The 23,794-nt window shown below is 37.7% G+C and overlaps 1 protein-coding gene across 1 annotated transcript in view; it reads left to right on the top strand.

Annotated features, from left to right (window-relative positions):
* Positions 1-3,211: 3,211 nt before the first annotated feature.
* The window catches only part of LOC134211474 (leucine-rich repeat and death domain-containing protein 1-like), a 43,182-nt gene continuing 22,599 nt past the window's right edge, over positions 3,212-23,794 (top strand). Inside the window, exon 1 of the mRNA XM_062688356.1 lies at positions 3,212-4,059. The gene's annotated coding sequence lies outside the window, so the exon portion shown is untranslated. The remainder of the gene's footprint in view (positions 4,060-23,794) is intronic.

The following is a 23,794-nucleotide window of genomic DNA, read 5'->3' as shown; positions in this document are numbered from 1 at the left end:
AAGCAACAATAACGCTAGCCATAAACTTTATAAGGGGTAATTCATACATGACAGATATGGTGTACAGATTTCTTTAACATTAACATACCAATTCGTTTACGCATAGGTATGTCAATATCATTCACAGTTTGTTTTATTTTCAATTTATGATATTTAACTATATTTATATTTTTCAGAATACCGTTGCAAGCTTTACAAACATCACCATATGGCAAAACATATCTCAGTTTAGCATTCGAAAGCGTTTTAGGACTTTGACGGCTTGACAATATATAATATTGCCCGCCAGAAAAAAAGCAATGTCTGTTAGCCATTCAGGACATTCCTTGAATGCAGATGTTTTCCAGGGATAATATGGACTTCATGCCTCATGCCTCTCTTAATACCGCTAAATAAATAACTCACCAACAGTCCTGGTACCTGACTGCAAACGTTAACACCCTAAGATATCAAGTCCACAATGTTGAGAATCGTTTCTAGAGCATTTTACAGGATTCAACGGGTCGGTTTTGAAGCTTTTACATTTACAGTAAGTGATTGGGTTCATATCTGTCTATATTCTCATCTAGGAAAATCATCCTTCACATGTGGGTGATTCTAGAATTTAACTCGGATTTTCTCAAGCCACGTCTGTATGGATAACGGAAGTATTCTAGTGTGGGTCTATTAGGACAGTCCCCAAAAATATTGCTAAATAGATCATCTAAGCCGTCCTCAAACTTAACCCCTTAGCTACTCTTATTATTCCGTTCGCAGAGTCACAACTGAACAACGAATCCTTTATCCAGGTATACGCAAGCTGATTTCATATCCATAGAACTGGTGCTGAGAATAATTCTATTACTCTTTCCAAATATGGAATAGATGAGCTTAGGAAGACATCTAAGCTTGACTGTTTCAAAAGAATCTGGAAAAATGAGCAAATAGTGTAATTAAACGGTAGAAAAATATCGTTCAGCGATACAAAAAATCAACATTGAAAATTCCTGACGTTTCTTTGAAAACAACATTTTTCCCAAAAGAAAAGGCATTCTTTGATCCAATTATAAAAAACTTATAGCGTACAACGAAAACGTCAAAAGGGGTGACTCAAAGTTTATGGCATATAGGCTGTGTAAAAAGCTGGATTATTCTATTAGTTTTTCTTAAAGATGAAGCCATTTTAAGCTTATTTCTGGAAAAACAAAATCGTCAAAAATCGACATGGGACTCTTATGCGAATCGCGGCAGTATAGGTAATGCAGGTTTGAAGTGAAAAATTATTTGACTGGATATTTTCGCCTGAGCCGCCTTGAGGTTCATTTTTTCGGCAAATATTATGCTACCGCGGTGCCCACCGTTATTATAAAATGAAAATGTCCATCAAAACAAGTACTGGGCTCGACTCCTGTGGTAATTCTGCACCTCTGGACGCAATTTTACCCTAGGCCTCGAAAAATCTTGATTTGAAGTTTTTGGTCACGAAATTTCAAAAGAATCCATTAAAATATCTTCAAATTCAGATCAAAGTTTGTATTATATAAACTTTTCATTATTTAAGTTGGAAAATAAGTATTCGAGCATCGGAAGTAAAGATCAAACCTGGAGTACGGAAGAAATTGGTGGAAAGAAAGCGACATTATACAACAACCGTGATTATACAACAAAGTCACAAGTCGGCCATCTTGGAAATCACGTGCTTTTTCCAGAAGTTTTTCAAGAGCACGAATTGAGAGAACCACAACGCATCACACCATCAGATTTGGACCTTTTCACAATTTAATGGAGAACATGTGGTGAATTTGAAATTCACCTCGCGATTCATTGTATAATCACCTTTAAGATTTGTTTGCAGTAGTGCAGTTGTTTAGCGTTATATCGTTATATAAGGCTATCTGACGTTTATCATTTTTCTCTTGCACGCGCACAGACGGGATAGGGTTTGTTTTCATACGGAAACGCTTCCGAAGGTTGAAAGGTTGGATTTTCGCATAAGCATAAGCTAAGCATAAGCTATGTCAAGACATAGCTATATAGGGGTCCTTCACCATAAGTCTGGTCTTACGTTTTGTCTTGAACGTTCCGAACGAACGACCGGAATTTTGTTCAGAATCACGAACGAGTTCTTATCAGAATCTCAAATGAATTATGTTTAGAATCCCAATTTCAGACGAACTCCTGAGTGGATGCTTCTTAGAATTTCGACCGGATGCTGCTTAGAATCCCAAAATGTTTTTTTTTGGACCCCCTATCGTTATTTTCTACGACAACTTATAGTGAACACTGAAAAGTAAAATTCGAGCGTAATAGACATAAGATCAAAATCGAGGCGACAATGTCCCAGTGGGGGATGTTATGCCAAAGAAGACGAAAATGATTCAACATGAACTGAAAAACAAATGTTGCAAAAATACTGCGGTTCGCTTCAACAGCTCAAAATGTCTGTGTGGCCCCTGATAGTAAGCATGCTGGGGACCACTGCCCTAAGGCGTTTTGCCTCGCCGATATGTTAGATGTTTCAACAAAATGTGAAACATTTCGGTTTTTCCAAACTTCCTATCTTTTATTTTTACTGTTTTTTTGGCTATCCTACATAATTTTTGGTCTAGTTTTATTACGGCCATGCCAAAGGATGTAAATATAAAGGAATACTTAAAAGGCGTTTTGCACGGGGCGGGGCGTTTTGGGGCCTCTTCCCCTATGTTGATGCTAATTGCGCCATTTTAGCCATTTATCTCTGTCAATAAAACCGTTAAATCAACTCAAAACTAAAGAGGGAACCACAGGCTTAATTTATAAAGATTTCAAAACCGGTGGTTGAGGTTGTAAATTTGAATTCATAACAATTTGAAAGGTGTACATGATTTCGAACATATTTCAATTTTCTTCCATATAAAAATAAATTGCCTTTGCGCCACCCCTAAATAATCTCCAAATTGTCTGATATTCTGCCAGGACTCCTAAATTACCAAAAAATAAGCTTATAGACACATAGGAGTTGGAATTTTCTAATATTTTGGCATTTGAACTGCCCTACACACAAAGTCATCATCACTATTTGTGGATCCGTGTCCAAGGGTATACAAAACATCTTGTAAAAAGTATTTTTTTAGGGAATGTATTCGACAAGTGTATATTTTATATTCAAATTGTATGTACCTTTCAGATAATTAAAGAATATTATTTCTCTTAGCCACTATCAAGTGCCATCGTGTTCCAGTTTTTTTTCCTGAGGTACATCAGGCGCGCATCGAGTGGCTTGCCCTCCTAATTTAAACTGCAACTGTACACACATTCAACAAACCGCGTGCGTGCGCCCTGGAGAATATTCTCTCCGCTCTCCGTAGGTGGGTAGGTACCTAGCTACGTTCGCGCTTAGCTTAGTAGATAGACTGAGCGGCCGGACCGACTCGACGACGGTCTAAGCCGCAATGCGCGGCCGCTTGGTTGATTGTAGCGTGGACCGCGCGCGCACACGAAAGTGATGATGTCTTTCCGTTCAATTTAAAAATTAGACTGATTTAGTATCACTCGGACAACGGAATCGGTCGGAACTGGGAATAGTAGTCGTAGCCCGGCGTTCATCTTCGCAGCTTTCGGTCGTATACTTAGGAAACAAGGAATCATCAAGTACGGAGGAAAATAACACCGAGATAAGGTGCACTCTGTCGGAGGCGATAATTAGCTCTGTAATGCTGACGGATTAATGGACGTGAAGTGTAAATTGGAAAAACAAACGAAGGAAGGGCTCTGAAGGATGCTTCAATTGTGATTGTGTTCTTTTATCAAAGTGAAAATTAGGCGCACAATGCAGTGATCGAAAAATGAAGGTTGACGAATATGCCCAATTGATTACTAAGAGGCACGAAAAGGCATCCAAAAAATAGTGATAAGAAATGTATAGAAGCATCAAGTGTTATCTTAAAATAAAGGTGATATCAACGGAAGTTTTGTGCAAGAATTCGACTTCAATGTCTTAATGAGGCGCGGTGTTATCATCCATCACATGTGAATGTTGGCTTTTCTACGAAATACTGAAATCACGAGACAGGAGAACTTCGTGTTCACGTTGAAACAAATGTGAGTAATTAGGCAAGCTTCCTTATGATTTCAACAACCAATACGAAAAAAAATGTCATTAAACACAACCTCGATTGGAATATAATTGTTTTATTTCCCTTGCAATAAAAACTGTAGTAGTGTTTCCATTGAAAACAATCTCAAATAAAATCAATGTGACTAGCATCGAATGCGGTAGCTTAAAGCAGTGCTACTATCAAGAAGCTTCTACAATATTAGTACAAACGATTATAAATAAAAATGACCATAAAGACAGATTCCACTAAAAGAAATTTGTTTTTTTACATTCCTATTAGAAAATGAATTTTAAGGTTGTATTTTATATTATTTAGTCAAATTTGAATGTTCTTGTATTGTTCGAGAAGCATGTTACAAAAAGATAACTGGTATTTTACGTAAGTCAGTTACAATCAAGTTGCTTTAACAGAATGCAACTGAATTGTGTTTATTAGCCAGTTTTGAGAAAATCGAACATTCTCAAATTATAATCAAACGCGAGTTGAATCTCACCAGACACATGTCCTAGAGAATCGTTCATAATTTGACTGATGTAATTATTACATGTTCTTATTTGTTGATGACATTGAATTAACTTTCTTCGCTTAAAACAGTGGATGCTAAATCAATATGTAGAATATAAAATAGGCCTCGAATGGGTTTTGACGTTTTGGAGCGAAACCACTTTTCTTGTGTTAACAAAATCATCAGATGGTTACAATAAATTGTAATTACCGAAAGATGGTTTGACAGTTGGTATGTATTGATAAAACTAACGAGAATTTTCAAAACTTCCTTAATTGAAAGACAAATGGAAAATGTTTACAATCATAACTGTATAGACAGACAATATTAACTCAAGATTGTGAGTTGTCGAGCAACCTGTTCTTTCTAGCTGCTCCTTATCAGTTATAGACCTAACTGAAAGACCGGGAAGCTGTTGATGCTGTCTAACAAGATCAACTGCAGAACGAAATGAAACTTGATCGATCACTTCTCAGACAAATTCACTAGGGTGGGACCAATGAATTAGAGTTAATAAGATGTCAATTTCAAAATCTATCTTAAAGTGTTCAGGTGACGTTTTACTCGCTGATATTGAAATAAATAAAATTAAAGAAATAGATAGATAGATAGAATAAGAAATTCAGCAAAGCTCTAAATCAGAAATTCAGCAAAACTCTAAATCAGAAATTCAGCAAAACTCTAAATCAGAAATTCAGCAAAGCTCTAAATCAGAAAAACATAAAAGCTCTAAATCAGAAATTCAACAAAGCTCGAAATCAGGAATTCAGCAAAACTTCAAATCAGAAATTCATCAAAGCTCTAAATCATAAATTCAGTTAAGCTCCAAATCTGAAATTCAGCAAGAATCTGAATCAGAAAATCGGAAAATCAAATAATCTCTGAATCAGAAATTTAGCAAAGCTCTAAATCAGAAATTCAGCAAAGCTCTAAATCAGGAATTCAGCAAAACTTCAAATCAGAAATTCATCAAAGCTCTAAATCAGAAATTCAGCTAAACTTCAAATCAGAAATTCATCAAAGCTTTTAATCAGAAATTCATCTAAGCTCTAAATCAGAAATCCAGCAAGGATCTAAATCAGAAAATCGAAAAATCGAATAATCTCTAAATCAGAAATTATGCAAAGCTCTATGAGCATGAGCATTATGACCGCACAATTAGAAGTTGCTACTCCGTGACTTGCGAAATTGCACAGAGAACACAATAAATGGGGCTTGGGACCATTCTCAATGTACAGGTTTTGGTAGCTCAACTAAAGTCAATATCGGCGCCGGCTACATCCTTGCGGTCATATCGGAAGGGAAGGATTGTTAGTCCGACTCTCGTTGTTACTAGAGACCGAGTATACCTCTGCATCTGCACGATTGTCTTGGGATAGGATATCATTTTAGTTAAAAAGGATAATTTATCTGGATTTACTTCGGTAAGTGATGCCATCTATGGGATGGTAAATAACACTAATTCGCTGTCTCGCCACGAAAAAAATGTTTAACGATCGAACGGGTGCGCAGTACTCTGTACTTACTTCCCCGATAGCTACTGCAAACTACTTCCACAAAATCAGAAATGTAGCAAAGCTCTAAATAAGAATTTCAGCCAAGCTTAAAATCAGAAATTTAGCAAAGCTTAAAATCAGAAATTCAGCAAAGCTCTAAATCAGAAATTTAGCAAAGCTCTAAATCAGAAATTCAGCAACACTCAAAATCAGAAATTTATCAAGCTCTGAATCAGAAATTCAGCAAAGCTCAGAAATATCAGAAATTTAGCAAAGCTCGGCATCAGAAATTCAGCAAAGCTCAAAATCAGAAATTCAGCAAAACTCTAAATCAGAAATTCAGTAAAGCTCTAAATTAGAAATTCAGCAAAGCTCTTAATCATAAATTCAGCAAAGCTCTAAATCAGAACCCAAGTAGCACAAATTGTTTCACTACTGAACATTTCACTGTGTTGCAACTATTCGGAAAGAAACAATCTTTGCGTATGTGCCATCAAATATAACTCTCTTGCAATCTAAAAAGCGCAAGAGGTGGAGCCTACGGAAACATCCTTCGATTGCAGTAAAATTGCAATAATGTTGCAAAATACTATAGCGTAAAAAGAATAAAATAAAAATATAAAACTGGATTCGATTTATGGATCTTGTGATTGATAGTCCATCACTCTACCACAACACCACTCAACACTTCGAAGGGACTCAGTTGACTCACAATAAAAACCATACGATTATTAGGTTTTGTACTCGGGTTTCCTGTTACTTGATTGTATCATCACAGGAAAAAAATGTGAGTTGTCAAAACGTTGAACGATGCTAAATTAAACATTAAGACACATTCAACTTATTTGCAACTTAATTTAAACAAGCAATTAAATTTTGAAAGACGCATTGAAGTTACATGGTAAAGAATATGCAACTTAATGATTTTGTTTCGTGTTTGCAACATGAAGTGCAGTATTCTTTGCTTGTTTGTTTTCAAATGTCAAACACGTACTGCATTACCATTTTAATGAAACATTGATCACAATTCGAACGTTTTTGACATCTTGATGCAACTTTTTCGGGCTTTGATGTTTTTCCAATGCCTTGAATGAAACGGAATAGAAACAAGGTGCTTTCAAGAAGATGTTGCGTGTGCTACTTGGAAATTCAGCAAGGATCTTAATCATAAAATCGGCAAATCGAATAATATCTCAATCAGAAATTCAGCAAAGCTCTAAATCAGAAATTCAGCAAAGCTCTAAATCAGAAATTTGGCAAAGCTCTTAACCAGAAATTCAGCAATGCTCAAAAATATCAGAAATTCAGCAAAGCTTTAAATCAGAAATTCAGCAAAGCTCTAAATCAAAAAATCAGCAAAGCCCTTAATCAGAAATTCAGCAACTAAATCAGAAATGCAGCAACGCTCTAAATCAGAAATTCATCAAAGCTCTAAATCAGAAATTTATCAAAGCTCTAAAGCACAACTTCAGCAAAGCTCTAAATCATAAATTCAGCAACGCTCTAAATCAGAAATTCATCAAAACTCTAAATTAGAAATTCAGCAAAGATCTAAGTCAGAAATTCAGCAAAACTCTAAATCAAAAATTCAGCAAAGGTCTACATCAGAAATTCGGCAAAGCTCTAAATCATAAATTCAGCAAGGATCTAAATCAGAAAATAGGAAAATCGAATAATCGAGAGATCAAAAAATCAAAATATCGGAAAATTGGAAAGACAAAAAACCGAATCATCAGAAAAACAGAAAATCAGGAAACAAATAAAAAATCTGAAAATCTGGAGTTGAAAAATATAAAAGATGCAAATCAGAGAATCAAATAGGGTAAATCACTACTTGGGCCTATGGACCCGATTCCCGGCTCACTGCACAGCATACCCGGCATACTGTTTGGAAGCCGTAGGTTCATGATTGATAATTTTAGAAAAGTCTCACATTGATCTCGCACAATATTTAATATTTTTTAATCAGTTATTTTAATTCTAATTGTGTTACGGTATCCAATTACAGAAAATAAAAATGTAGATATCGAACATTCGCTCTTCGTTGCAAAAATATTATAAATAATACCAACTGGCATCATGTTGTCGTAGAACGTGCATATTTTTGTTTACGTCGCATTTTCTACCGTCCCGTTCTACATTTTCTACCGTTTAATAATGCAGTCGTAGGCCGGGAATGTGGTGAAACCCTAATCGGCCAATTGGAAAACCGGATAACCTGAAAAACAAAACGCCGGATAATTGACAAATCAGAAATCAGAAAGTATAAAAATCGGAAAATGCAGGATCCTCAAAATTTTAAAATCAGAAAATCAAAAATCAGATATTGGGAAAATTGGAAAACCGGAAAATCCAGAAATCTTTTAATTCAAAAACAAGAACATCAGAAAAATGGAACATTTTAAAATTGGAAAATAGAAATATCGGATAATCGCAAAATAATAAATTTTGAAAAATCGTAAAAAAAAATATTAAGAAATTAAAAAAATGGAAGATTAGAAATCATAAAACAAGGAACAAAAAAAATAGAAAATCTAAAAACCAGAAATTCGAAAATCGGAAAATCCGATTTGACAATAATCATTAGGTAGGAAGGTCGGAAATTCATAAAATCGGAAAATTAGGAAACTTTAAATCAGATGTTGGAAAAATGGAAAATGAGAAATTTTGAAAAGCTTAAATTTGAAAACCGGAAATTCGACAAAGTTTAAAATCAAGTAATTAAAAAAAACGGAAAATTTGAAAATTGGAAAATTTGAAAAATCGGGAAATTTGAGAAATCGGGGAAAATCGAAAAATCAAAAACTCAGATATTTGGCAATTTGGAAACGCAGAAAAATGAAAAATCAGAAAATTAAAATGAAAAAAAAAAGAAAATCGTAAAATTAAAAAATCAGTAAATCGGAACATTAGAAAATTAAGAGTGCGCGTTCAATCGTGTTTCCTTCAGCACGCAGAACGCTCGCGCGATCATTAAAATATTTCGTTCTGCTTTGTGCGGTCGGTAAGTGTGTGTGCTCTCGTGTGTTTTTGTTTCATCACTGTTGCCAACAGGGTTTGGAGCCGTGATTGGGTGCTGAACTTCTTTCAGCAGGGTAGAAATCTACTGAATTGACCATCTACAAAACTCTCATCGGTAGTTCGCTACGGGCACGAGAACTCGACAATGCACTGGGACTATTTGAAAATGAAGTGCTGCAAACCATCTAAAATAGGGTACACCTGTCCATAAATTCATAACAGTCCCATGCTTGCTTGATTTCCAATCTACATGGGACTGTAAAGAAGTAAAGGAGTGGAATGAACAATGACGCACAGTGGCTGTTGGGGTAACCATCCACCGTTAACACCGTGAAAATCGATTGATTGTGGTGGGCCGGACACGTAGACATAATGTTGGACCATAATCCGGTAAAAATTCAGTTCAATCAAAGTTAATTGCCTATTTCCGGGGATTAAACCACCCGACTTGGACGTTAATTTACAATGTTATGGAAACTCATATGTGAATATGTACGTTATGTGGAAGATATTGATTTGAAAAATGTATTGGAGGTAACCACTTTCCCTTCGATGGGACTCGAACCCATGACCCTACTGTAGGGTCATGGGTTCGAGTCCCATCGAAGGGAAAGTGGTTACCTCCAATACATTTTTCAAATCAATATCTTCCACATAACGTACATATTCACATATGAGTTTCCATAACACGGTGAAAACTGTTTTCGGTGGCGATTCGACGGGCACAAGAAGGCGAGGTGCGAGCGAGCAAAAAAGGTAGATCGAAGATTATTATTTTATTCATTTTTTTAGCTTACATCTTAACAGATAACACTGAATCAACTATATGACGTCATAATACACGGTTCGAGGCCGCATCTCTGCATCCTCGCCAAGTCGTTCTGTACCTGGTCAGCCCACCTCGCTCGCTGCGCTTCACGTCGTCTCGTACCTGCCGGATCGGAAGCGAACACCATCTTTGCACTTTGCAGGGTTGCTGTCCGGCATTCTTGCAACATATTCCCGAACATTTCGTAGACTGCGTAGGTGGCAACATGCAATGTTTCATGCATGCATGTTTCTGTACCACACAGACTTGAATAAATAATGAGATTATTAATTAGAAAAAATCCATTTTTTTAAGTTAGAAGTATAGATTATTTAAGTGATAAAAAGCAATATGATTTTCAAGTATTCACGCATTGACCTATTGCGCAGATGATTCCTTACCGTTACAAAGTGAATAGAATATCATGAACGCCGTTAAGAGTGTTCCAAAACTGTAAGTAGAGGGTATTAGAATACAAATCAACACAAACCAATAGAAGATTACATCATTGCTCAATGAAATCAATAATGTAACAGGCAGTAGAATGCAGTCTCAAATACAGTAATCTAGTGGTTATAACAATTAACACCGTAATACATATTATGGTTAGTAAATCATCCACGCTCCTTACATGACAAGCCTGATTGGCCAGTTAGAAAAATCCATTGTAAGACTGTGTTATCTGCCCTTCTCTATTATCTTCAGAAAAACAAAATACAAAAACCGACGGAAGGTGTTCTCATACATTCTCAAAACGTATCTTAAAATACCTTTGTTGTATGCTTTCATAATCATTAACGAACACAAACTAATCCTACCTTGCCTGTATTTTTAAAATTTACGACCAAGGCTTAGTACTAACTCTTGCTCAAGTTTATGGCATGCTGACTGATTCCATATCAAAACATCAATCTCATCAATTGACATGAAAATACGAAATCGTCTCTACCTACATACATAATCGTATCAAACAAACCTAGCCCCCAGTGCAGCGCACAATCAAATGATCCAACAATAGATCGTTCAATTCTCCTCTCGTACAAAGATGCACCGGTTCCACCCACACTGACCGGTAACAAAAATGCTCGATCAACGGGTTGCCGTTCTCATTGATTCTATAGTAAGAATGCTTCCCAAAAGATCATGACTCGCGGTTTACTAACTCGAGCATGTATAGCAAACTCAACCTATATAGCAACATCAGAATATTCGACTCAATTAAGCAGAATTAAACCAATTAAAGCTGTCTCACATGTAACAAGTGTGTCCAACTTGGTTGCACAGGAAGATGCTGCGCTCGAAACAATACATTCATGTTGGGGCTGGCTAACATACTCATAACTCAACACACAGCGAACACCAAAGCACTTGGCCCCATTTTTTTCCTGGACCATGCTCAGTATCCACATCCAACGTACAGTCAAATTGAAAAATTGACGTTTCCTGTAGAAAGTACAGGAGAAGTTCTGAAAAGGTGCAAGAACCGAATCGCATCATGCTCTTCCGAGAAAAGATAATATGATTCATGTGTAGCAATGAATAGCGTGAAAAACTATTTATTGACCATTGAAAGAGGTGACTGATGGCACATGACAATAGCGATTAAGTCGACCGTTAAACAGCATAAGCGAAAAAAAGACCCATGACATATTGTTTGGCACTTGGGCGTGTGAAATGTGACTACACAGAAGTAAAAATATAAAGCACTCCTATCAATTGCACTCCGCGTAGTGCACGCTGACTGTACGCCAACAAACGGATCGGATAGCATAGATTGATAACATCAACGTCTCTGATCATACAAATCAGTCTGGAAATATGATGCCACGCGGATTGCTAATTACAACGATTGTCGATTTTAATTTGTCGGAATTGTTTTCACATAGATTCGCAGTGGGAGATTGTTCAGCTTGTAATTGCTGGTAGATTCAATTAGTAATTTGTTCACGTGTGAAACTCGACTGGGTAAATAATACAAATCGGAAATGGAAATAGATTGCACCGGGGTATTGTGATAATTGTTGCTGGAACAGTAGCCACAGTCTACCTAATGAATTGATGGGACTGCCTGTGTGAAAAGGAACTCGAATTGACATAAGCGCTGCGTCACTGTTTACCTAGAAGTTAGTACTAATATCTAATCACGGACTACATGCCCTATATTCGCATCTCATATTGAAACATCGAACATTTCTTTCCAATTGAACGTGCGTTCAACCAAACGAGTATGCAACACGCTAAGAATTTTTCGCCCTGTTGTTTATTAGAGATAACGTAAATTAGATGTAATTCGCAATATTTATGGGAACTAAAACTATGTGACTATGAGACTAATTTTGACATCTCGGTCTATTCTGCAGATAGATAGACCAAAACATCATGGAAAGATTAAAAACATAGTTTCAATTCCCATTACGACTATGAAACGTTAATTTCTCAAAAAAAAAATTTGTCATGAATTTGCTACCCAAAAAAAAGTGAACAATCCCAAGTGTGTTCCATTTATCGACTTCAATCAATATTCTCATCAAGGTAGCTCACGTTCTAATCGAATCATCCATTGTCATCGGGTGGGTACCCTTTTGGGCAGCATACATGCATGATTAATTCCGTTAATGTGCAGTGAACCGCGACACGATTTTCGGTAAACACTGTTACGATGTCGTATTGATTGTCGGATACATTACATTTCATTATGCTCCAATGGACTTTAGTTTATGCGCTAAGGGAATTAACTGACATTAGCACATCGTTATGGCATTATGGGTAGAAAGCAGTGATTTTTGGGGATTTTTATATCGAACTCAAAAATGATCTGCTGTATTATGATTAGCAAACAAATCAGCTGCAAATTCAAACGAAGTTGAAACAAATTTTCCGTTGTATTTTGGACTTTTGCTCACTAAATGTTTACTTTTTTTCCTGTTCGGGTGTGCCACTGCGACCAGTTATTAGATTTAGAGGTTCGAAATGCTCACTCAATCTCAGGAGCACATGATTTTCCCTCACGAAAGTTTTCGGGGAGAAATCCCTTTTCGGGAAAGAAAAACAGCCTGCGGAGTGCTAACAAATTTTCGCTCACTTCGATTGCCGCTTTGCTCTTTTTCTTTAATATTCGAGTCTTTTCGTGGCATCATCAATGCAAATGGTAGTAGCTTATGTGGAACAAATAACTTAACGCTTTCACACAGATAGCGTGGTAGTGTGGCTAAAGTAAGCGCATCCCCACAGCTATTATTGTTACTATTCTGGGTTCAAATCCCGGCGCAATTATAAAATTTTGTGATTGTTCTGCGATAATTCTCGCGAAAAGTGAGTGAGAGGTGAAAGTAATGAAACGAAAAAGGATTTTCATCTAATAGGCAAGATTTTCGTTCATCTTCGAATGCTAATTGGAAAAGATTGGTGGGTGAAATATGATCCTCAACACAAACAACGAAACAAGATTTTCCCTTGGTCCGAAAAACGCTTGCTTTGGTCTTATTGAGACGAAAAGTCGAAACCCTGATTGTAGCATTCTTCGTATCCTTAGTGTATAAGTGCATGTCGAATTACTTTATTACTATTGAGAAGCAATGCAGTATCTGTTTCGATACAGTTTTTGTTTTGTTTTTAAGAGTATCTTGACAAGGTTATGCTATTTAGAGTATTTAGGCCCTTCACAAAGAACAATCTCATTGAAGGCGCGCCTTTTATTAATACTTTATTGAGAAAACAGAACAGTAATACTGTTATTCGGCCATGCATCGGAGCCCTAGCCACATCTTTGTCTTGGTTCTAGAATATGATCAGTAAAGCTAAAAACCCGGGATTCATCTCTATCTACAAAACCAGCTAAAGAATTTGTTCAGTAGCAAGAATTTTTGCGTGTGCCTCTCACTACCATTGTTCACCAGTTCACGAAGAGTTAGTACGTATTTGAACCCCTAACTCGATTTTTTCCAGTAATCAGTCCAGCCTAGGACGATGGGCACCGAGGTTTTTTAACTAGTTGCTTGAAAAGTTCTTCCGCTACATACAGTCTTAGCATCTGCAGTTATAATTCAGAGACTGCAATTGGTAGCGAGGACTAAATACGATGAATCCTTACTACCACAAATTTTTGCCCTAGCTCGAAAAATGGATTAAGCTAGGGCTCGGTTTGGTAGATCTTACTCCAATACACTACGTAAAAGTGATCTACCAGCGTTACGGAAATGTTTACTTATTCTAACGCAAGATAAAAGCACAATCACTCCTAGCTGAAGTAATTTTTGACTTTTTCCAATGGAAACAATTTTATTTTATATAAGCAATTCAAATCTTATCATCTTCTTGTTTGGTAGCGTTATTTCAGTACGAAAAGCAAGCAAATTTACCAAAATTAATGTACCTTTGCCGAAGTTATTGCATTTTATTATGTTGTCGATTTTACGACATTTCGTCATCGGTGAGAATGGATCATCACTCTCACCGACAGTCAAATAACAAGCTGATGAACGACCGATGAAAAATCATACTACAAAAGAGTACTTGAGTACCTCAACCAACACCAAGCGGTATCAATATTACGCGCACGATTACCCATGTCAACATCCCAATAATTAACCATCTCCATGCTTCCTTGACTTATTCAACAGCGGAATTATGATAGCAAGATGCATAACTATAACATATGAAAGCTGAAAACTTCAAACGATAAATTCCTATTCAGCTTATGAACAGTCTTCTATCTGATCGAGCCACCAAAAACTCCAAATGCGCGTTGGTCCTCCATGAGCATCGTTAAGGTCTCGTATTTGTTGACTGGTCTAATGAGCGTTTTGGTGATATTCAGTAAGTACAGCAGCGATTTCGTCACACCTATACAACCACGTGGTGCGTGGCTCACGTTGTCTTCTCTTGAAACTTCTCCTGCCATGTACCCGGGCATCACACACGTCCCACATAGAACAACGTTACATAATTTAGTTAAAAAGTAGTTCCTCCAGTAACTCATCCGGGAGTTCTTCCAAGTGTCCCTCAAAGGAATTCCTCCGGAAGTTCTACAAAGAAATTCGTCCGGAAGTTCATCAAAGGAATTCCTCCGAAAGTTCCGCAAATGAATTCCTCCGGAAGTTCCCCAAATTCCTGTGAGGAAGTTCCAGAGGAACTCCTTGAAGGAACTTCCGGAGGAATTGCTTTGAAGAACTTTCAGAGAAATTCCTTTGTAGAACTTCCGGATGAATTCCTTCGAGGTACTTCCGAAGGAATTCCTTCGAGGAAATCCGGATGGATTCCTATGCAGAACTTCCGGATGAATTCCTTCGAGGAACTTCTGGATGAATTTCTTCGAGGAACACCTGGAGGAATTTTCAGAGGAATTCCTGGAGAAAATTACGGATAAACTTACGGATCAATTTCCGGAGTAATTCATTTGATGAACTTTCGGGAAATTTTATAGATGACCATCCGGAGGAATTCTGGGAGGAACATTCCTTTGGGGAGCTTTCGGTGGAACTTCTGGAGAAATTTCTGCGAAGAACACTTGGAAGAACTCCCGGAGGAATTCTTGGAATGTTTTCCGGTCGTTGATATTGAAATGGTTTCCGGTCATTTTAACTAACCGGAAGTCGGTCAACTTGAATTTAAAAATGGCATGGCGGTATTTTCTCTCGTTTAAAATGATCTTAGCTGGTACAAATCGATTCAAGATACTTAGTATTTTGAATAGATTTGTACTAGCAAGATCATTTTAAACGTAAGAAATTACTTTCCAGAAACTTTTCGTTAACTAAATCATGAGCTTATGTGAGAATCGGCCAAAATTTGAGATATGTCACGTACAGCACTCAATGCAGTCCATTTAATATTCTATCAACACTTGAGTGATATTTGGTACCTCTCCGAGAGAGGCAAATAAAATTTTCCGTTGATTAATTCTCTTTTTTATATTTTGGGGAAATATATGCTGTCTTCATGTATCTTGGATAGATGTGTACCAGCAAACATCGTTTTAAACGCGAGCAGCTTATTTAACTAAATCATGAGATTAGGGGAGAATCGAACAAAATTGACTAAGTTATGTCACGCACAGAATTCAATACAATCCATTTCATCCACTTTCTGGCAAAATGATCAACTCAACCGAAAGACTCTTTTCGCAGAAAATGTTATTTGGCCGAAATGGTTGTTTTGCAGAAAATTTTTTTTTTTGGCCAAATGACTGTTTCTGCCAAATGACCATTCTTACCAAATTGCATTTTTGGTCAAATGATCTATTCGGTCAAACGACTTTTTCGGCCGATCGGCATTTTCAGTCAAACGACCTGTTAGGGCAAACAACTGTTAGCATTAGCATTGAGCAATTCGCACAATCTCGTAGGTGGTACAAGCCAAGACTATTGTATGAGAGTAGCAGCACTTTCATCCGTTACCACAGATATTGATTTGGGACTAATCACTATCTCTTAGATGGAAGCAATGCACTCTCCAATAGTCGAGATCTGTCCTGGCCACGTCCTTGCGAATGCTGAGGAAGGGGAAGGATGGTTAGTTTGACACCTACTTAAGAAAGATGCAGAGAACTCTACGACCTCTCATAGGTGCCACGGGAGGTTTTGGGATTGTGTGGAAAGTTATAACAGTAGGAATCGTTTTGGTAGAACGTGAAACACAGAAAGAACCAAGATAGAAATACAAAGTAGGAAACGGACGAGCCTGGACTTGAACCCACGACCTCCTTCTTATAAGGCAGAAGCGCAAGCCACTAGACCACCGAGCTCGTCTACCTGTTAGGGCAAACAACTGTTTCGGTCAAATTACCAGTTCGACCGAATGTTCCTTTCGGCTGTATGTCGCTTTCGGCCAAACTACATTTTCGGTCAAACCATTTTCGACCTGATAATAGTTTCAGATAAACGTTCAATTTATTTGTGTTTTGTGGAAAATTCTCAGTTGTTCATGCAAATTTTGCATTATTTATGGACTTTTTATCTTGCTGCTTACCATCCGTTCAGTAATTGACAATTTGCCATACGGCCAAATTTTAGGCCAAATGGCCAAACGTCATTTTCGGTCTAATGACTTCTTCGGACGAACGATCGTTTCGGCCAGACGACCTGTTAGGGCAAATGGCATTTCGGTCGTCTGTCGCTTCCGGCCAATGGAATTTCCCAAGAACTTCTTATGGAAAATATAAAGAATTTTCTGTAGAAATCCAAGAAAATTCCTTTAAAATCGGAAGTGTTTCCCGATGAAAACAAATCCTTTCTTTTCGGTGTGCGTGTAAGAGACAGATAATCAAACGTTAGCAGGCTAGTTTTGCGTTTGTTTGTTTGAAATCATATTATACCCAATTAATCTAGATTGAGAAAGTCAAAGTTGAAGCATCAATGCTCAACAGAAATTTAACAGGAACGTTTAGCGGATATTCCGAATATTTTTCTGCAGAAATTTGGAACAACTTCACGTGAAAATTCGAAGAGATCCTCGTGTAAAATCCGACGAATATTCCGCTGAAAATCAAAACAGCTTTCCTTGGAAAATCCGTGGTAAGACGCCCGACTACAAAGCAAGACCTTGCTGAGGGTGGCTAGGTTCGATTCCCGGTGCCGGTCTAGGTAATTTCCGGGTTGGAAATTGTCTCGACTTCCCTGGGCATAAAAGTATCATCGTGTTAGCCTCATGATATACGAATGCAAAAATGGTAACATGGCTTACAAACCTCGCAGTTAATAACCGTGGAAATGCTTAATGAACACTAAGCTGCGAGGCGGCTCTGCCGCAGTGTGGGGATGTAACGCCAATAAAAATAATAAGAAGAAGATACTGTAGAAAAAAAATAAAGAATTATCTGGGGAAGTTGGTCAGACTTTTCAAGCGAAATTCGAAAGATTTTTTCCGTTAATGTCATGAAAATATCCCAAATGACCAATTATGCCGAACGACACTTTCGGCTGAATATCTATTCAGGCCAAATGGTGCATTCATATTCGGTCAAACAACTTGGCGGAATGGCTTACAGGGTGTTCAATAAGTTCGAATACACCTTCAAAAAAATTTTAAAAATTGAAATTATATTATTTCTTTTCCCGGTTGCATTTCACTGAAAATATTGTTTATAAGAAACGTTTGTAACATTTCTTTTGGAATGACCTTTATTTTGTACTTCTTCACGAGCGTTTCTAAAACCCATCGCAAGCGGTACGCACGGTCTGCATGGGCATTGCGTTCCGGATTTTGAGAATTACGTCTTGAACTGCTCCAAGTTACTGACCTTGTATTCGTACAGCTTTAACATAATAAAGGACCACACAAAAAAAGTTAAGAGGGTTCAAATCCGGGAAACTGTAAGGTCGCAAAGTTTTGTCCAAAAAGTCGATGAAATTGTCCCCATATTAGGCTAAAATATCAATTTCCGTGTATAAAGGGTTATTGTCCTATTGGAACACGTAGGGCTCATCTCCATCTAAGCGCCGGGCCACAGGGGGCACCAATCGTCCCCAAAACCTCAGTTTTGTAGTACACCGCAATGATTTTGAAATTCAAAAATGGCTATTTATGATGCCCAATCCATTTTCAACGCACGTAATAAACAAACAACAAGTGACAGAATGTCAACACCACACACATCCTATAGCGTATAAATACCGCTAACACTGACACCAATACTAATACAGAATATGTACATTGGGCTTACAAACACAATGATCAAACATTTGTATTCGAACTTATTGAACACCCTGTACTGCTGGAGGACTGTTCAAAAATTCCATTTCAACGAAAAATTCGCTGGATTTCAACGAGATATCCTTCGCAATTTCTACAGATTTTTTTTTTCTTAGTTTTTTCGGTGAGTTTTTTTTTTCGAAATTTCAACAAGAAATTGCTTGGAATTTTCAAGAAAAACCAATGATTTTTCGAAAAAGTTCCAAACAATTCGAAACATTATCTGGAGTTGCAACGTGATGTTGTAGGGATCAATCAGAAAATTCTATGGAAATTCCACTAAATCTTTGGAATTTCCGCTGAAAATTCTGCGGACTTCTTTGAATCCGCGTGGAAAATTATAGATCAGCAGCGTGACAAATTTTATGAAGGCGGCGTGCCAATGCAAAAATGTCAGCGGCGGCGGCGTACCAAAAACTGTCGGCGGCGGCGGCGTGGCGCGGCGGCGCACTCCTCTACTTTCACGCTTCTTTCTATTTTCTTTCTTCCTTCTTTCTTCTTTCTTCTTTCTTTCTTCCTTCTTACTTCCCTCTTTCTGCTTTCTTCCTTGTTCCTTCCTTTTTTCTTTATTTCTTCTTTGTTTTTTCCTTCTTTCATCCTACTTTCTTCCTTCTTTCGTCCTTCTTTCTCCCCGATGCAAAAATGTCGGCGGCGGCGGCGCACACCTCTACTTTCACGCTTCTTTCTCCCTTCTTCATTCCTTCTTTCTTTCTTCTTTCTTCCTTCTTCCTTCCTTCTTCCTTTCTTCTTACTTCCCTCTTTCTTATTTCTTTCCTCCTTCTTTTTTTCTTTTTTTCTTCTTTCTTTTTTCCTTCTTTCTTCAGCGGGCTTGATAGTCATATGGCTACTGCTTCTGCCTCATACGCAGGAGGTCGTGGATTCAACCTCAGGTCCGTTCCACTATCCTACTTTGTATCTTTCTCTATATTTCTCATGTTCTAGCAATCGCTAGAACTGGAAATGGACTTCCATAACGTTTCCATTACTATTCCTATACCTTCAACTTGAGTATTCTAACAGTAATCTGCTAGAATTGGAAATGAACTATAGAGCTCGTTTCCTACATCCAATTAGAAATTCCATCAGTTGCCTTCTCCTATCTATCACGATGGCAGCTCGTTAACCAAGACGAACCTCTGCCTCTCGAACCCAACCCAAAAATTCCAACAAATTCCGCATGAACTCGTGGCAAGTGCAGAGGTATATACGGCTTGCAGTGGGCGAGTGATTGCATAATCATTTCCTTCTCTTCCCTTCCCTCTTCCCTACATTGACTTGCATTCTGACGTGGCAGGCGCCAGTATGACCTAACAAATGAGATCACCAGTACTTGTACATTGAAGATGTGTGCTAGTCCCAAGCAAACATCTATTGGTTCCCTGTGCAAGAACAGCTGATCTGGTCATAAAGGAGTAGCAACTACGAGCAGTCAATCAAGCTCAACCTCAAGCTTTCTTTTTACTTCTTTCGTACTTCTTTCTTCCTTCTTTCGTCCATCTTTCTCCCTTCTTTCTTCTTACTTTCTTCCTTCTTAATCTTTCCGTTCTTCCTTCATTCTTTTTTTCTCCCTTCTTTCTTCCTTTTTTCATCCTTCTTCCTTCCTTTTTTCTTCTTTCTTGCTTCCTTCTTTCATCCTTCTTTCTCCTTTTTTTGTCTTTCTTTCTTACTTTTTTTTCTTCCTTATTTCTTCCTTCTTTCTTCCTTCTTTCTTCCTTATTTCTTCCTTCTTTATTCCTTCTTTCATCCTTCTTTCTTCCTCCTTTCTGCCTTCTTTCTTCCTTCTTTCTTCCTTCTTTCTTTCTTCCTTTTTTCTTCCTTCTTTCTTCCTTCTTTCTTCCTTCTTTCTTCCTTCTTTCTTCCTTCTTTCTTCCTTCTTTCTTCCTTCTTACTTCACTCTTTCTTCTTTCTTTCTTCCTTCTTTCCTCTTTTTTTCTTGCTTGTTCTTTCCTTTTTTCTTTCTTTCTTCTTTCTTTTCTCCTTCTTTCTCTCTTCTTTTTTTTTTCCTTCTTTCTTTCTTCTTTCTTTTTTCCTTCTTTCTTTCTTTATTTTTCCTTCTTCTTCCTGCCTTCTTTCTACCTTCTTTCTTCCTTCTTTTTCCTTCTTTCGTCCTTCTTTCTCCCTTCTTTCTTCTTCCTTTCTTCCTTCTTTCTTCTTTTTTTGTCTTTTTTCATTTTTTTCCTTCTTTCTTATTTCTTGCTTCCTGATTTCTTTCTTCTCTCTTCCTTCTTACTTTCTTCTATCTTCCTTTTTTCCTTTCTACCTTCTTCAGGGTTTGCCGAAATCGCTCTTGATAGATAACGAACAACGAGGCAAAAACTGTTCCGAATCATAACAAGCCATGATAACAAATTTATCAAACTTGTATACCAGTGCGAGAGTACAGAATCGGATAGGCAGCCCCCACAGAAAAATTGTAATTCTTGCTTTGTTTTTGCTCCTTTTGTGTTGGTTATTGCACAGCTATGTAGAACAAGTTGAAATGCATCATCAGAGCCAGAATAGGTAACGGGTGAGCGTTACCAAAGTATGAAGGGTCTAAGCAGACGAATGGAAATAAATAGATGGTGTGGAATTTGAAAAAGAAAAATGGTGCAATTTGGCAAGTATATTCTAGTAATAAATGTGAAAGGGTGCGGCTAATGGTGTCAATAGAAACAGCAACTGTGTGCCAAGTGATAAAGCAGAGAATACCGGAGATAGAGGCAACAGTGTGCCGATTGAAATAGCAACTGTGTGCCAGTAAAAGAAAACAGCAGGCAAGTGTCAAAAGTAGAGGCAACTGTGTGCCAGTGGAATGAATTAATGCGAGAAATTACAGCAACAATAACGATTCGGGCACTCCACGAAACTTTCTGTCGCTACGGAATACTTGAGTCTATGAGAACGGACAATGGTCCACAATTCGTGAGCGAAGCCATGGCTAAATTTTGTGACGAATTTGGGATTGAATTAATAAAAACCACACCATACTGGCCTCAGGCCAACGGAGAAGTCGAAAGAGCTAACAGGTCACTGAAAAAGCGTCTTCAAATCAGTCAAGAAATGTCTAATGCTGACTGGAAGTGGAATTTGAGGATGTATCTCTTGATGTATAACTCTACGCCTCACTCGACGACTGGAGTAGCGCCATCAGCGTTGATGTTCGGAAGAGTTCTAAGGGATAAATTGCCGGAAATACCATCGCTGAGAACAGGAAACTGAAAGAAGCAAAATACGCGAATAATCGTATACGTGTACATCCAAGCATGGTAAGAGTAGGGGATATTGTTATAGCTAAGCGCATGGTAAAGGACAACAAGTTAGCCAGCAATTTCAGTCCCGAAGAATTTGAAGTCTTGCAACGCACTGGGTCCGACGCGAAGATCAAGTCAAAGGAGTCCGGCAGGATTCTACACAGGAATGTTTCTCATCTTAAGCCCGTTTGATCTGGGGATCGCACAACAAAACCGAAAACGTTTGCTGAACATCACGACACAAGGGAAAATGCAGAATTATGCTCAAATTATCCAGGAACATCGAAACAAACGTTGAGCGAAACACATCCAAATACAGTAGTGTGCAATCAGCGACCTCAACGAGTGATTCGTCAACCTAGTTATCTAAGCGATTTCAAACTTTGAATTATATGTAGTTTAAGAGATAAAAGAAAAGGAGGAAATGTAGAATCGGTAACGGGTGAGCGTTACCAAAGTATGAAGGGGTTTCAATTATTTGAATTATTTAAATATATCTAATCATAGTAGCCCGGAAATAAAGTAGCTCTCTTGGTTGGTTGCGTAACTGGAAAACAGACGTGTTTTATTTCAACTGTCCCGATATAACACTCCCCACATTTGGAGCTTTCTGAAAGAAATTTATCATGGGGTATAACATCCCGAATCAGTTCTTTATCATAACAGCTTGCGAAACAAGTTTCTCGCGCTATGCTTCATATCGTATATGTATACAGAGATGATAAGTGAGAGACTTGCTCTTTCTCTTTGGGATTCAATCCCTGACTTTCTTTCTTCATTTTATCTTCTTTCAATGTTTCTTCACTCTTTTGTCTTCCTTCTCTCTTCTTTCTTTCTTCCACCTCTTTTTCTTCTTTTCTTATATTTCTTCTCATTACTCACTTCCCACTTCTCACCTCTTACTTCTCACTGAACTCCTCACTGCTCACTTTTCACTTCTCACCTCAAACTTCTCACTTCTTACTTCTCACATCTCACTTCTCACTTCTCACTTCTCACTTTTCACTTTTCATTTTTCACTTTTCACTTTTCACTTCTCACTTCTCACTCTTACTTCTCACTTCTCACTTCTTACTTGCTCACTTCTCACTTCTTACTTGCTCACTTCTCACTTCTTACTTCTCACTTCTCATATCTCACTTCGTACTTCTCACTTCTTTTTACTTCCCATTTTTCACTTCTCACTACTCCCTTCTCACGTCTCACTTGTCATTTCTCACTGCTTTCCTCATAATTCGGCCTACCGTGGGGCATCGAAATCCGTACACTTAAGCACCTTAGTATATGAAAAAGTCATTAGAAAATAGGAATCAAATGTAAATAAAACGTTTGCCATTGACACATGAGCATGGAGGCTTCTACTTTTGAAGTGTGTCACATTTACTTATTAAAAACTATGAAAAACATGATAAAATAATGAATAAATTCAACTACTCCTGACTCGAAATCCGTCCATCTTGGACGGATTTCGAATCAAAGGTTCAAAATCCGTACAGCTATTTTTCAACTAAATATTTAAATTGAAGTAGTCTGATTGACTAAACTACCACTGTAAATAGTTCGATACGCACCTTGAGAAGCGATCCCTTCGATTTGTATTCCGCTCATCTTATGTAATGATTCGCATCTAGCAATTAAAACACAGTTACTTTTGGTGCAATTATGCTCTACCCGAAAACAAAATGGCGGCAAAAGCTCCGCGTTTGGTGGTGGAGATTTGTTTTTGATTTTTGTTGTTTTAATTTCAAAGCCTTCTTTCCATTTCTATGCTCAAAAAGCTTACTGCCAAGTATCTGAACAGGATAAAATAAATTATTTCTACATTAATTACCTTTAACCCCCTTTAATTTGTGGATATCTCATATAGTGGACGGATTTCGGTCCCGCACGGTAATAACCGTTCGGCCTAATGGCCATTCGGCCCAATAACCATTCGGCCTAATGACCCATCATCGGTATATAACAAC

Source organism: Armigeres subalbatus, chromosome 2, assembly GCF_024139115.2.
Source record: "Armigeres subalbatus isolate Guangzhou_Male chromosome 2, GZ_Asu_2, whole genome shotgun sequence".
NCBI lineage: Eukaryota > Metazoa > Arthropoda > Insecta > Diptera > Culicidae > Armigeres > Armigeres subalbatus.
This window is presented reverse-complemented; position numbering and strand designations above follow the sequence as displayed.